General features: G+C 36.8%; 1 long non-coding RNA gene across 1 annotated transcript in view; it reads right to left on the minus strand.

Annotated features, from left to right (window-relative positions):
- LOC144576755 (uncharacterized) overlaps positions 1-13,704 on the minus strand; it is a 52,300-nt gene extending 38,596 nt beyond the window's left edge. The window contains exons 1-2 of the long non-coding RNA XR_013519220.1: positions 13,653-13,704; positions 2,958-3,026 (exon numbers count right to left, since the gene is read on the minus strand). This is a non-coding gene — a long non-coding RNA (uncharacterized LOC144576755). The remainder of the gene's footprint in view (positions 1-2,957; positions 3,027-13,652) is intronic.
- Positions 13,705-15,699: the final 1,995 nt, after the last annotated feature.

The following is a 15,699-nucleotide window of genomic DNA, read 5'->3' on the forward strand; positions in this document are numbered from 1 at the left end:
CTTTGTTTGATATTATTTCTACAGAAGTTCATACATATGGGCACTAAATAACCAACACTTTCATTCACTTATTCAACTTACATTAATTGGACAGTCCCTATTGCCAAGCCCTGTGTCAGCCATTAGGGCAATATTGGTGAACACACAACAAACATCCTTACCTTCATGCTTGTGATCTTGTTGATAATTGCAACAATATGTTCTACTTCCTCTTGTTTCATAGTGGTGATAAAAATTTTTGGATTGCTATTCCATGTATACTATTTTTAAACCAAAGAGGGATTACATCTTTTCTCAATATTCTTTTCTTTGGGTTATTCTGTTACATTTACTTTTCTCAGTAGTAATTTTGGTTATTCAGTGTTATGTCAATCATTATCTCTTCCACTATTTGAAGATAAAGAAGCCTAGAAGAATATATTATGGTGAATGATCACTATTAGAAATAGTTCCATAATATCTTCTTATTAACATACTCTGGTCACTGAAATTTCAAATGATGGCATCATACTGTTGACTCACAAGGACTCAATGAGTGTACTCCAAACAATTTAGGGCCTATATTTGTGCCTGGTCAGTCATTCTCCATTGCTATGGTTTGCTTCTCATTCTGAATGGGGATGCACATCTATCTACGAATTTCTTATCTCTGCTTATCTGGTTATTAACATGTTAAATGTACTTTGAGGAATCTGTCATGTCCATACCCAGTGTCACTAAATCTGCCAATGTCCACAGTTCTTGCTGAATGAGGATCACACCCAATATCCCTGACACCTTTAGCCTCAAATTTAAAAAATATGATGATAAAAAGATGACCAAACCAATCAAAAACCTTTCTCTTCTCTCTTCCTCTCTCCCTTTTCCATCTCACAGATTAACAAGTGCAGCTAGTTAGTGCTGGGCAATAATGCTATGTAGCTATTACACTGGTAGGTATGTTCATTTATTCAGAAGTATTTACTGAGCACATAAAGCAGTAAGTAACATATGCACAATCCAACCTTTCCTGATGAAGGAGAGTGGCAACAAGCAAACAATTTCATTAGTAACTATTTCAATGTTACTAATGAACAAAAAGACTAGGCTTTATTATTTTTTAAAATCAGCTCATAGCAAAGGAGGACTGTGAAGGCACATGAAAAGACGGGATAGTGTATGCTTGTGCACACACGCATGAGTGTTTTCAGGAAAGAAAATACAGACAAGGAATCCCTCAAGGAAGTAACACTAAGCTTCAACTTCATAAATAATTAGCCATGCAAAAGGGGAAGAAATAAACAGTTCGGACAGACAGGAGACCTTGCCTCCCTGAGGCAGAAAGCAGTTTTCGACATAGGTGTAATGGAAGAAAAAACAGCATGCTGGAGCTTGGGGATGATTGGAAAGAGTGAGGCTGGTTCCTGCTCAAAGGGCAGGCCGGGGCAGATAGTTCTGCACTGTAAGCTCTGTTAAGGAATTGGGATAATGTATAGGTAAAGAAAACCAGCAGGAAAAGGAGGAAAAAAGTGAAGCAAATTTAAGGAAGTCATGGGATCCTGAACAATGAATGTCTTGTTCCTTAAATCTTTCAACTCCAGTTCCTCCCTGTCTGTGAGCTCTCTCTTCTCCAAACTATCTTCCATGTTGCCACTAATACTATTTTTGTAAATAAAGATCTCATTATACCACTTCCTTATTTAAAAAAATTGATGACTAACCAGGCCTTAAGGATACAGTCCTGGCACACAATATACTTTTCTAGGACCATTCTTTGCTGCCCTATCCCTAACACTGCACTTTGGTTACACCAGTTTGTTCATTTTCCTTAAAAAGGGTACATTGCAATTGCTGTGCCCCTTCTCTGTTATGACTTATCCTCCTTAGGAATTCTCTACAGACCTCAAAACTTACCTCATCCATGAGTTTTTCCTGAACTCTATTATCTGTACTCAAATAGCACATTGCCTATGTAACTTATATAAAAGATATCATTTTTAGTTGTGTTTATATGTTTATACCCTCTGCATTAGGAGTATTTGTGAGAATTTCATGCTCAACTCTTAACTGTACCTAGCTCATATTGTAGGTTTTCAAAAATGTTTAGTGAATGAAAAAGGATATGACCTCTTGGCTAAAATCAAAACATTTGAAAGCACTCCCAAAATTGATTTACATTTATAATTATGGTTAATGTTTATTTTTTCCACTGAGTCATCCAGCCACTAGACTTTAAGATTCAATAGAATAAAGAGAGGGCTAAATTATGTATGACAAATAGAAAACTTTTATTAGTTATGAGTTTTTCTTACCAAAAATGTGACTGTTGAAATTATTTGTATATCAAAAAAAAAAAAGCTAATATACAAAGATGTTAATGGATTTCCTCCCAAAAAAGGAGATTCCAGAAAAGGAGTTAAGTGGAAGAACAGCAAAAGGTAAAGAATGCTATTATTTTCCTTTTACATTTACATAATAGAAGCAACAGAAAGTCATAGGGTTTTTTAAAGATGATAAAAAGCTACGTGTCCAAAATAATTTTAGTAAAGTTCTCCCCATAGGAAGTAAAATGAAATAAATAGCCTCTACTGGGTCCGGAAGGTCTCTGATGTTCAGATTCCGATCCCTGTTAGAATTCAGAGGCCTTACCTTTGAACACAGTTCTGATACACATGAAACTCTCAGACCTTGAATTTCACCCAACTTCATTGGACTGTTTGTCTATTTATTAAATGATGCGGTTAAATAGCAAAATCACTTCTATTTCACATGTCTGTAATTATGCATTTCAAATATTATGATTTTATAAGAGATCCAAATGTAATCTTCTCCCACTGAAATGTTGATAAACTGACTTTAGAATATTTTGATACTGTCCTTGATGGAACTATGGAATTGTATTAGTTCATTCTCACAGTACTATAAAAAAACTTCCAAGACTGAGTAATTTATAAAGGAAATAGGTTTAATTGACTCACGGTTCCACATGGCTGGGGAAGCCACAGGAAACTTAGTATCACGGCAGAAGGAGAAGCAAGCATGTCCATCTTACGTGGTGGCAGGCGAGGGGGAGTGGGGGAGAGAGAGAGAGAGAGAGAGAGCACACAAGCATTGGAAAATCTATTATTTATAAAACCATCAGACCTCATGAGAATTCACTCACTATCATGAGAACATCGTGTGGGAAACTGCCCCCATAATCCAACCACCTCCCGCCAGGTCTCTCCCTCAACACCTGGGGATTACAATTTAAGATGAGATTTGTGTGGAGACACAAAGCCTAACTGCACCTGATATTTTAAGAGATTTCCACTTTTTAACACTGATCTTCTTTGGCATCATCATTCCACACTCTTCTAGTGTCCACTGGTTACAACACAAACAGATACACTGGCACCTACAGTACACTCAAGCAAGCTGCTTCCTTAAGTTTGCACCTGTGAGCCTATGGCCAGAATTCTACATCTTTTTGGAGAATTCCAACAGCAAAAATTTCTTTAGGCTTAGCATCTGACTGACCCCATTTTTCTCGATGCTGCTTACTGCTCCAGACAGTCTGCTAAAATAATGATTTCTATTTCATTTTTGTGAAGCTTACTATCAATGAGGGATTGGGACCTGCATACGTGCCCCTGCTTCCCACAGCCCTTGCCGATATCGTTAGATGCAGATATCCTCACCAAGAATTGCACTAGACCTCACAGTTCTCCTTAGCAGAGCCTTTTTACAGCTCCTAATAATCAATTATGGTTGGCATTTGTGATGTAACTCGCCACCCTTCACCAGATGGTCTGCCTCCTTTTACTTTTCCTTAAAACAACCAAAAATAATCAGAGAATAGATTTTCAGAACATCATATAACAATGATTTTCACTGAACACATTCAGAAAAACTTAATCTAGTTTGAACTAGTTCTCCTGGTTTCATTCAGTGGGTAAAATTGGAAGCTATAGGATATTAAGAAAGAAAAAGGCTATCTCCTTTTTGTTTTCTAACCAGGACTCAGTACTAGAGGAAGACAAGACCCAAGTGCCTTCATTATTTAATTACATTATTACTGACTATATAATTTATGTGGAACTCATAAACCAAAGGCAGAGTGTCTAATATTTAGCAATGGCTTAGAAAGTTTTACAAGTCACTGATATCCATTAAGATGACAAAACAAATATCTCTATGACCTACTCATAATCTTCCAGGGTGTCAGCAACTGACAGAAAAATCTGGAAGCATTAAACTTTGGTTACTAGAGTTTTCTATTTAATATTGTGTTTAATAATATATTGGGCAAAACTTCTTTTCAGACAAAAAAGTGATCAGAAATTCAAAGTAGCTCTCTAGCACAGGACAATGTGAATATGGGCTAAGTTTGAACCATTTAAAAATAAGTGAGGAATAAAATGGCATAAGCCACAGGCTTTCCTACCACTCTGCATTTTGTCCTCGTTTCCCTCTGGAAAGTGGTTAAATAAAACTTTACATACATACAAGTTTTTATTAATGTAGATAATTGCTAATATTAGATAAAGTAACAGCTCTCCATCATCTAACTGTAATATATAATTTGACAAAAGAATTTATACATTTGGAAACTTTGAGTTAGTGTGAAATAAGAGAGAAAAAATAATCATCATCTTCTTACAAAAGAAAAAACAATTTTGTAGCAGTATCTTCCTCTTCTTCAACTTATTCCAGCATCTATCTAGAACTGTGCTGTCCAGCATGGTACCCACTAGCCATATGTGGCCACTGAGTACTTGTAATGTGGTTAGTCTAAATTGATATGTGCTATAAGTTTAAGAAAAATGTTGGATTTTGAAGATTCATTACTTAAAAAAAACAACATTTATTGCACATTTATGTTTTCAGTTCATATGCTAAGCACTTGTGAGATTTTAACAATTGAGAAAGGGACCAAAGGTCCCAGTTTGTCTGGGACCCAGGGGTTCCTGGAACACAGGAATTTCCATATAAAAACTGGAAATGTCCAGGACAAAGCAGGACCTGTTGGTCATGCTAGCTGTACATTAAATATTTTCCCCATTTTACAGATGAAAAGAGTTGAGGTTCAGAGGTGTTCAATAACTTGTCCAAATACATACTATAACAAAGTGACAGAGAAGGGATTCATGCTGTGTCTGGTCTGTTCCTTAAACAATATACTATATTCTCTTTCCATCAGAATCAACAAGAAGACCTGTTGTTTTGTAAATTCATTTCTCTAATTTACACACATAGAAATATACAAGAATGTGGGTGTCATTTTAAAATCTGGAAATAAGAATAGCTAATATCAATGTGTCTTGACTTACTTAATTCTTATGTTCCTTAAAACAGACACTATTGTTATTGCAATTTCTTTTACATATAAAGAAACTAATGCACAGATAGATTAAGTGACTTTCTACCAGAAGCAAATTTCCAGCACCCAGATCTAACCAAGACAGTCAGGCTTCAGAACCTCCAATGCTAAGAAAGCCCTTTTGAACTAGATGTTCATGAATGTTGCAAATTCCAAGGAATTACTGAATTTGAATTTCACAAAAGATAAAGGCAGATGTCTAAACTGTTTTTATATGCCACTGTCATTTTTGAAATCTTAATTTTAACTTGTCTTTTGGTTTGCTAATGTACATTTTTGTGTTACATTTCAAAATATATGGATGATATATTTTCTGATTTTTGCTACCTCTATTCATGATAGAAAACCTTGGTTTTATGTAAAATCCTTGGGTTACAATCTTTACCCCTCCAAATTTTATACAAAATTAGTAAAGTTGATGGTTTCATTACCTTCCTGCATATATAGCAGGTATCATCATGACTTTTATTCTGTTGCAAAGCAGCTGCTTTTATGACCTCAATGCTTTTGAAATATAATGCCACTCTATAGTATTTTTTCCTTATTGCCAAGATGTCCCTAGCTATAGGCTTCATAGTACTATTTTTTGTCTGGAACACAGCAAACTCTTTCAACCATCATTGTTAACCCAGGAAATTTTTCATCAATTATATCTTTTGTACTTCCAATCCAATCATTCTAGTCTGTTCCTCAGAGCATGTGTAATTTTGAGATTGACTTTCCATTTTGGGCCTCTCATATCTATGATCTTTCTCCACAATTTTTTTATTATTGTGCCCTTTTCTCTACATTCTGAGAGAACTAATCATTGTTCACATTACCGGTTCAATTTTCTGCAGTGTCAAATCTGTCTTTTACTGTCCTCAATGTGAATTTTAATCCACATATTGAATTTTTAGCTCTTTATAATTATGTTTTACTTTAGAAATCTCCCTTTTTATCTTATCCTTTCATCTCAACTTCCAACAACGACAAAAATGTCACTGGCATCATATCGGGGATGTTAATCATTTTTCTAAAATTTAATTCTTAGGACTACTTTTTGAGCCTAGGTCTTTCTTTCCCAAGTAATTTCTTATAGTGTCCATGGTGAATTTTTTTTTCAGTTCCTCAACATTGAGTAAGTCATCTCTATCCAGACTCTCAACGTTTATTCATAGTAAACATTTAATGATAGCAAAGAGTATAATTAAACTTTGCCCACCTTAATATGGTTTGGCTCTGCTTCCCCATCCAAATCTCACTTTGAATTATAATAATCCCCACGTGTCAAGGACTGGACCAGGTGGAGATAATTGAATCATAGGGATAGTTTCCCCTATGCTGTTCTTGTGATAGTGAGTTCTCACAAGATCTGATGGTTTTATACGGGGTTTCCCCCTTTGCTCTGCACTCATTTTCTCTCCTGCCACCCTGTGAAGAGGTGCCTTTTGCCATGACTATAAGTTTCCTGAGGCCTCCCCAGCCATGTGGAACTGTGAGTCAATTAAACGTCTTTTCTTATAAATTACCCAGTCCCAGGTATTTGTTCATAGCAGAGTGAGAACTAATTAACACACACCTTGTCCTGATACAATCTTCCTCTATGCTCTACAATGTTATGACAAGTAAATAAATACATTTTTCACTCCACTCTCAATATACTAGCACCTTTTAATCTAGTGAGCTTCCTCTGTTCTGAAGTGAGACTTTTATTGCCTCCCATTCACTGACTCTCTAATAGTCTTCACAGTGCAGTCAGGAACACAAGTCACAGAAAGAACTGATGCCATGACTCTGGGCATAGCTTCCAGAGCATTTGACTTGTGCTGACCACATTTTCCAAGATATCACATGCTACTGCCAATATATACACCACTACCCTTCTGCCCAATATACCTTCAACCTCCTTTATACTGAGTATGTGGGCCAGGGGTGTAGGGGTGGATGGTAGAATAGGGGGATCAAGGTTGGAGCATTGAGGAAGAGACACCAAAATAAAAATTTAGTCTTGTCTCAGGTTTTTGTTGGTTTGATCTCTCTGAACTGTGTGTGTCTGGTGGGAAAGGGTGACAAGGAGATATGAAGGAAAAAAAAAATCATTTTTCTCCTTCTTTGAAGTAGACAAAATAAAATAAAACAGCATAAGATTAGGAGTCTATTTCCTGCACTTTAAAATCCCTTTTCATAGTTGTTGCAGTTACTGAAAATTCTTCCCAGATTTTGGCAATGGGTTAAATGTCAGTTTCATATTGCAGCTGCACTGTGAGAATTCCTCTTTATCTGTATCTTCATAGGTATAAAGAAGTCATGAGGGGCTGCAGTAAAAACTAGCTAGACACCTTTTAAACCCACTAGAATGTCTTTAGTTCAATCAGGACTGTAGAACTTACATTTTTAAAGGATTTCTTGTATTAAATATAAAATACTTTTCACTTAACTTTCTTCATGATTTTTTATTAGTCTTTGAAGTTCAATAGACTAACTACTGACATTGCTTTTGATCTTTGGTGTTGCTGCACAGTGACTCTTTGAACATGCTGGGCTAGTTAATTTGCATATTAACCTAAATAGCATCAAAGATTCATGAAGCACTTTGAGTGTTATACAGACAGTTTATCAGATGTAGCAGAATTGCTTTTGGTTTTGACACCTCTACTGAGTCTCCTCATATGTAATTGGGTTATCTGAAAATCATAATAATGATATTTGACTCTGGTGGTATTTTTAATAGGACAGCCAAGTCAAAGTAACTTCTACATTAAAATATACTTTTCCCAATACTATTACATTTGATGCAGCAACGTTAAACCAGTATGAACAAAGTCATTATAAGCAGACTTCAGGAGTCTATTTTGCATTGGCAGGAGATGATCTAACATGACATTTGCATCTCTGTCATTACAAATAAAACATTTGCATTAACTATATTATACATTCATATTTGAAACAATTTCAATTTAGAAATTTGTCATAATTGGAGGTGTGCTACGAGCCCCTGTAATTTCCTTGACATTCTCGACAATTCAGCCTTAATGGTCTTTCTAAAATATTGAACCTTTTTCTAAGTCAACTGCATCTCCAATGCTGCCATTCTTATGATCATCTGATAAAATCTTACCTTCTCAGGAATCACATTCAAATATCTAACTTTGAATATCATAAATGTCATGATACATGATTAAAAGATCCTAACTTCTTCATAACATTCTTAGATCATTCTCTACCTGGTGAGACTGGGCAGCATTTTCTCCAACTTTCCATTTCACAAATGTGGAGCTTCTATTAATTAAGTTGCCAGTACCTCAACTGTGAACATGACATAAATTGTGTCTGTGATAATGAATTTAATTCTCTTTCCTATAAATTAAATTGATTGATATATAAGAAATTTTTGTAAAAAACATGGAGAAAGACACATAAATTAATTGTGGTCAGAAGGTCTATATCTTTTGAACAAATAAATGAAATGCAAATTCAAATAGTTTTTGTAATACACTTATTGGCACGTATCTGTGCCTGTAAAAATATTATGAACATTATAAATTCTAAATTTTTCTAGCTACACTTAAGAAAACTGAAAATTTTTGTATGCACCTTACCACACTAAACAGCCTAGGAGATAGAATAAACTAATTTTAAGCATCATATTCAATGCAAATGTCTGGGTTTATTTAGTTCAAAGAACTATTTGTTCACATCGTTTCTCTGACTACATCTCTACTTAATATGTGGCATGTGTGTACTATTTAGAAAATCTGAGGAATAAATAATAGTCACAAAATGAAAAATAAAATCATTGCAGAAGTCAATTACAGGACATAGTTAAACTAAGAAGTGGAAAAGGTAAGACTATATATATAAACACAATTCCCATTAAAATCATACCTTTGTATTACTTACTTTAATTATAAGTACATTGATGGATCTGCAGAAAATTTTACATTTTCTAATTTTTTTGCAATGTTTCAAAGTTCTTCATATGTTGAACTATTAATTGGCATGGAGATGAAATGAAAGATTCCTGTGCATTTGCGAATTTCAGACAAGCTTCCGACTCTTAACCCAATATGCTCTTTGCTTATTTACCTCTGCTGCTCAGCTGTTGGGTACTCAGGAAATAAAAGTTAATTTTAAAATTTACCTAAGCAAAACATATTGGGAAAAAAACACCAGCAAAATTATAAAATATGTCCAAAGTATTTTAGAATTCTCTGCTGCTATTTTGAATTATTTATTTCAATACGTCTCAGAATAAGTATTGTTTCTACCATAAGACAACGGATAGCTTATCAAGATTTCAAACGCTAATTCCAGATAATGTTTTATGTTTTAGTGGCTCATTCTATCAGCAAATCAGAACTATTTTCACCATCAGACAATAAAAAAGAAGATATTTTATAGTTTTTAGAGTTTTTGTCCTTACTTTATAAACATGTTTTTATCAAGGTTTATTCATACTTTCTTTTCAATATCTGTCACCTAAAATATGCCTGAGTTCTAATTTTTTGCCTTCATTCCACTTGGGAAATTGAGTAATTTATATGGTGTTTATCAATGTCATGTTAAAATGTTTAAGATAGTTAAACAGTATTACTTTTTACATTAATCGTGGCTTTTTGTTTTCTGTGTTTATGATGTTTTCACATTGTGAAGTCTTGCTGACATGGGAAGAGACTGCGCCTAGAGATAGCAAACAATTTGCCAAGGACATGCCTTTTTTTTTTTCTTTTTGAGATGGAGTTTCGCTCTTGTTGCCCAGGCTAGAGTGCAATGGTGCAACCTTGGCTCACTGCAACCTCTACCTCCCAGGTTCAAGTGATTCTCCTGCCTCACCCTCCCAAGTAGCTGGGATTATAGACCTGCACCACCACTCCTAAGTAATTTGTATTTTTAGTAGAGACAGGGTTTCTCCATGTTGGTCAGGCTGGTCAGCCTGGTCTTGAACTCCCTACCTCAGGTGATCTGCCCACCTCAGTCTCCCAAAGTGCCTGCAGGAGCCACCGCACCCAGCCAGATGCGCTTTTCACATGCAACCAATCCAGAGTTCACACTCCCAGCCACCTCAGTATTGGTCTCTGACTCTCTGGGCCACTACCCCTGTCTTGATCATCCCAGGGCTAGGCACCAGAAAACTGGAGACAGCCTCTGCACTTCAGAGCCCTCTGAAGTTACTCAAACAAGCCAATTCTAAACCTGCTTACCCTACCCTATCTGTTCCTTCCTATGGAAACTACAATAATGGCTCTTGTTTGCATTTTCCCTCCCTCCCCCTGACTGCCTCTGGTGCTTTCCTGCGTAGTCCTGCATGGCGTATGCCCCTCTCTGGAACTGTGCATAACAAACTTTTCAATGGCAATTGTCTTCCGATCTGTTGGTCTCACCATACTTGAGTAACAATAAGACATACACTTTAAAACACATTTCATTCCCATGCAAGAAATATTTTTTTAATAAAAATTCTCTAATTTTTAAGAGGAACATAATGTGAGATCTCAAAAGATCTTTAAGGGGTCATTTTCCAACTTAATTCACTACCATTAAAAACATCGTTTGTACTCCCTGTCAAAACAAGTGATTCCTATACCGTGGAAAGACACATCATGTCCACACTCTAATTCATTACTCTAAACTAGAATTTCTCAACTAGCGTGCAGCAAATGGATTACAGCATGAGGAGTCAGGATACATTCTTTAGCCCTCATGGCAAATAGATGGGACCTAGAGTGACCAGGACTCCTGTGCTGGGCACCTCTGGCTGCAAACATCCTCCTCAGGCTGTCTCTGTTTGCTATGTAAATATTATTTGTTATGTGCACAGCATCTGGAAAAGGTTGAAAGCACTACATTAAGCCAATAATTCTTAGAGTGTTTAGACCATGGGGTTGCCACTTTCAGGTGATCCCCAGGCAGGTATAAAATGCAAGTAACACCAGAGACTCCCATATATTTCCCATTTTCATTATAAATATTGATCCACAATAATGTTTACTTAGCAACACAAATGCCAAGCCAGATTTTTTGTATACAACTTAAAATCTCTCAAAACTCCTTGAAACTCTTTATCACAGCCAAAGGGATCTCATGATATGTCTCCTGGTTATCTCCCGCCAAGTCCCAGCAGGAGGAGAGGGGAGGAAGGGAGGGAAGCAGAGGGGAGGGGAGCAGAGGGGAGGGGAGCAGAGGGGAGGGGAGGGGAGCAAAGGGGAGGGGAGGAGAGGGGAGGGGAAGGGAGGGGAGAGGAGGGGAGGAGAGGGGAGGGGAGGGGAGGGGAGGGGAAGGGAGGGGAGGGAAGGGGAAGTAGGCTAAAACTTAAGTGGGTCAGGAAATTCCTTCAACTTCACTAAACTCACTCAAGATTCAAAGTTTGTGGACTTCTAATCAGATTATTGGTGTTGGTTGTGTGGCTGGTGATACAATTTGGTTATACATATACATATATCTATTTTTTGAAATGGGGTCTCACTCTGTTGACCAGGCTGCAGTGCAGTGGCACGATCTTGGTTTACTACAGACGTGATCCTTCTGGGCTCAAGTGATCCTTTCAGCTTAGCCTTCCAAAGTGTTTGGATTACAGGCATGAGCTACTGCACCTGGCCTAGTTTGGATATTTGTCCCCTCTGAAACTCATGTCGAAATGCAATCTCCAGTGTTGGAGGTGAGGCCTAGTGGGAGGTGTTCGGATCCTGGGGAGGAACCCTCATAAAAGTTATGGTGCCCTGTCCACAGTAATGAGTGAGTTCTCCTCTATGACCTCACACAAGAGCTGGCCATTTAAAAGTGTGGCAGTCCTCTTCTCTCTTTCTTGCTCCCTCCCTTGCCATGTGACATGCCTACTCCACTTCACCTTCCACCACTACCGGAAGCTTCCCGAGGCCTTATTAGAAGCAGATACTGGTGCCATGCTTCTTGTACAGTCTGCAGAAGTGTGAGCCAAAATAAAGCTCTTTTATTTATAAGTTGCTCAGCCTCAGATATTCCTTTATAGCAACACAAAATGAACTAACAGAAGAGGCAATCCTGTGTCAGACCTTCTGCAGGATTAAATTTGGAAAAAAAAACACACACACACACAAAAAGTTACAAATACAACACTCTACTATATAAATCATACAGTGATATTTAGAAGAGAATTTTTTAACTCCCTAGTAAGATAACTACATTTCTCAAGTTATTTATACATCCAAGGCTTTCAGAAAATTTTTTAAAAAATAGACTGATACAATATGGCTATATTAATTTGGTCATTAGCTTCCAAAAATCTGTGACATTATTACAAGATGAGAAAAATAAAAGTGAATTGAAAATTTGCTATCTAAACTGACCAATGATTTAAAAGTTTAAAAAGTTAAATACACAAAGCTCTTAGTGTCTAAAGGACATTTGCGGTTCTGAGAAAGATAATTATTTTGTATTGGTTTTTGAAGTTTAGAGTCTAGTGAACCATGTATAGGTTTATCAGATGTATAAAAACAGTATGACCTATCTACACTTAGTTTAAAAAAACTATATTCATTTAATATTGGTCCTTCTTATTGACCACCCACTATATTTTATCATTATGTAATATGCATTAAGAGAAATAGGCTAGGTGCTGGCCAGAGCTGCAAATCCAAAGTAATTTTTTAAATAGAAATTAATTCAGCAGTCTAGGAAAATACTATCACAAACAATGCCCTGCTGAATCTCATTAAATTAATTTGGAAAGACATATAGTTGGAAATGTAAAAAAAATAGATCAATAAGATGAAAAGGAAGTTTACATCTTTACAGAAAAGAGAGAGAGGAGTTATATTAACTGGCGGTTAAGTGAAGGATTTTAAGTAGGACTGATTTGTTTCCCTTATACAGAAAAGCAGTTTTGAGGACTAGAGCAATATACTGTTTGCACATGGTCCGATCTGTACAAACTGCATTTCCCTCGGCAAGACTTCACTCCATCTTTAAAGATGGAGATGAGCTTCCACCAGAGGACGCATTGCCTAGCAACAAGATGCTAAGAAGGCAAAGGCGAGCTGAGTCCTCTCTATAAAGAGCTCCCTCTCCCCACCACACTGCAATGATTTCCAGCACAGACTGGTGCCCTTGAGGGAGTCACCTTAACAACCAGGAAGCTGTAAGAGAAGAATTTTGCAAAGATCACGATAAAGTCTAAGCTTCTTTTGTTTTTCAGCAGACATTAGGTGCTCACTCCTCTGTGCTTAGCCCTACACAAAGCATTTTCACAAACGCGTTTCTATTTTTTTTAAGCCCCTAACTGTCAACAGTATTGAGTCATGTGACTGACTAGCTGACTAGCTACAGACCTAAGGTCTAGCTTAGCTGGTCTTACCTGAGAATGTGTGCTGAGAAGCACTAATCTCCATCATCTTTGCTATTGCCTCAAACGTTAAACTCCTACCCCTATGCTAAAATAGGCAAGGTGGCAAATCCTCTTTTAACCTCTTTTTTAGTTTAAATAGTTCTCTGCTCCTCCTACTCCCCACCCCCACCATCTTGATAAAGATTTTAAGTAGTTATTGTTTGGTTTTTGGTGGGCTCCTGCTAAGTTCATAGTATAGGTACTAGAGATAAAATTAGGAACAAGAAATAGTTCCCACAGGAGCCTATAGAGGACCCTAGGAGTAAACAGGAGAAGCCCAGAATGGCCAAGAAAATCGGGAAGCAGTGGAGAAGGCTGCCCAGAGATGCTACCTCTGTCCTGAGACCTTCAGTATGCTCAGAGGTCAGTCTTGCAAAAGGATGGGCGTGGCTGGAAAATGGCCTGGGATGATGCTGGGGAAAAGAACATTCTGGGCAGAGAGAACAAAGGCAGTGTTAAGTGACAGGGAGCCTGAATCCTGGGGAATATGCTACTGTCTATGCTGTAATTCAATAGTTATACTTTTTTTCACAATATCCAAATTGACTCACTACCTTTTTATTGCAACCTAGAATACAGCCAGAGACCATCCACCATTATGATACAAAAGCTATTATTATTTCACCAATGTTTTATTCAAACTGCACTTAATCAAAATGTGCTTCCATATGTATTAAAATGGCATCAGGGCTTGGACTATGCTCAAAACAATTATTCTTAAGTATATAGGACAATATAATGGAGTGATTACTAACAAATCTGTGATTGTAACTACCCAAGAAAAATTAGAAAACATATTCTGGGCAAACCAGAAGAAATCTTGCAAAAGTCTGTATTCACGTGTGCTTACCTATTCTTAGATGCAGGTCTGATTCTTTTTTTAAAAGAACAGAGTCGGAAAATTAATTGACTAGGATTGTTAAAAGAAATACAACATGGGATTTAATATTTGACGAGGTGTTCTGAAAACACTACGCCCAAAATTTGAGCTTCGAGCTCCTCCGATTTGTTTTACAGGGGCTTCTACGCTGCCTCTCTGCTGCCCTCACGTGAAATGACGGAGTTTAGCAGCGCAGAAAATACCTTAAAAACAAACTCGCAAGGACTTCAAGGAAGTACTATGAAAAGAGAGAGATGACGTGATGAGCATAAGCCTTTCTCACAGATTCCAGGAATCTGGATTTGTTGTGACTCAATCACTGTGCAGATGGGTTTCTACTGAATAATGTTTTCAGACCTTGTTTCAAAGACAGGAGAGTTTTTTCAACATCAGAAGAGAGCTCAAAATGTATACTTAGAAAGAGGAAGGTAGAGAAGCAGGATTTAATTGGCTAATTATGGCTCCAACTTGTACAATTACAGAACAATTATTGCTCAGCCAAAAACTAAACCTCACTGTATTTTTTTAGTCTTAGAAGTGTTACACCGTTCTCTTGCTAGTGGAACGATGTGCATCAGGGACTTCATCTAACCTTCCTTGTTTACTGAAGCTAAATATACCTACTTCCTTTAAAAATAGGCTTAAAAAGCCAACTTGTATTTCACACAAAATGTAAAAGAAAATTTCCATTATTGAGCTAACTTTTCTAGAGTTAGCCTTCTAGAGCTAACCTTCAAATATGCCAATCCTTTCTTTTTAAAAAATTTCTCTTCCATGACTTTGAGATTGTAGTCACTAGTCTCATATATTCACACTTCTGAAGACAATTTGCAATAGCTTCCCAGCTTCTCTTATACTTTCAATGAACTTTGAATGTCTCTTCACGATTTGAAAATAAAATACTTCCTCCTGTCCTGAAACCTGCTTCCAGCTTGATTTTTCTATATTCTGGAGCAGTCTCATCATTTTTCCAGGCTTCCCACTCAGAAGTTATTTTCTAATCTCTTTTTGCCTTTCCTCCATAATCATTTTCCAGCTAGTCAATGCTGGGAAACTTGCCATGAATTTACAATACATTGGAGGTTCCTGGTGAAAAGCAGAGACTTAATACAGATTTACAGCATGTGTAACTTGATA

The sequence above is a fragment of the Callithrix jacchus genome, chromosome 6, assembly GCF_049354715.1.
Source record: "Callithrix jacchus isolate 240 chromosome 6, calJac240_pri, whole genome shotgun sequence".
NCBI lineage: Eukaryota > Metazoa > Chordata > Mammalia > Primates > Cebidae > Callithrix > Callithrix jacchus.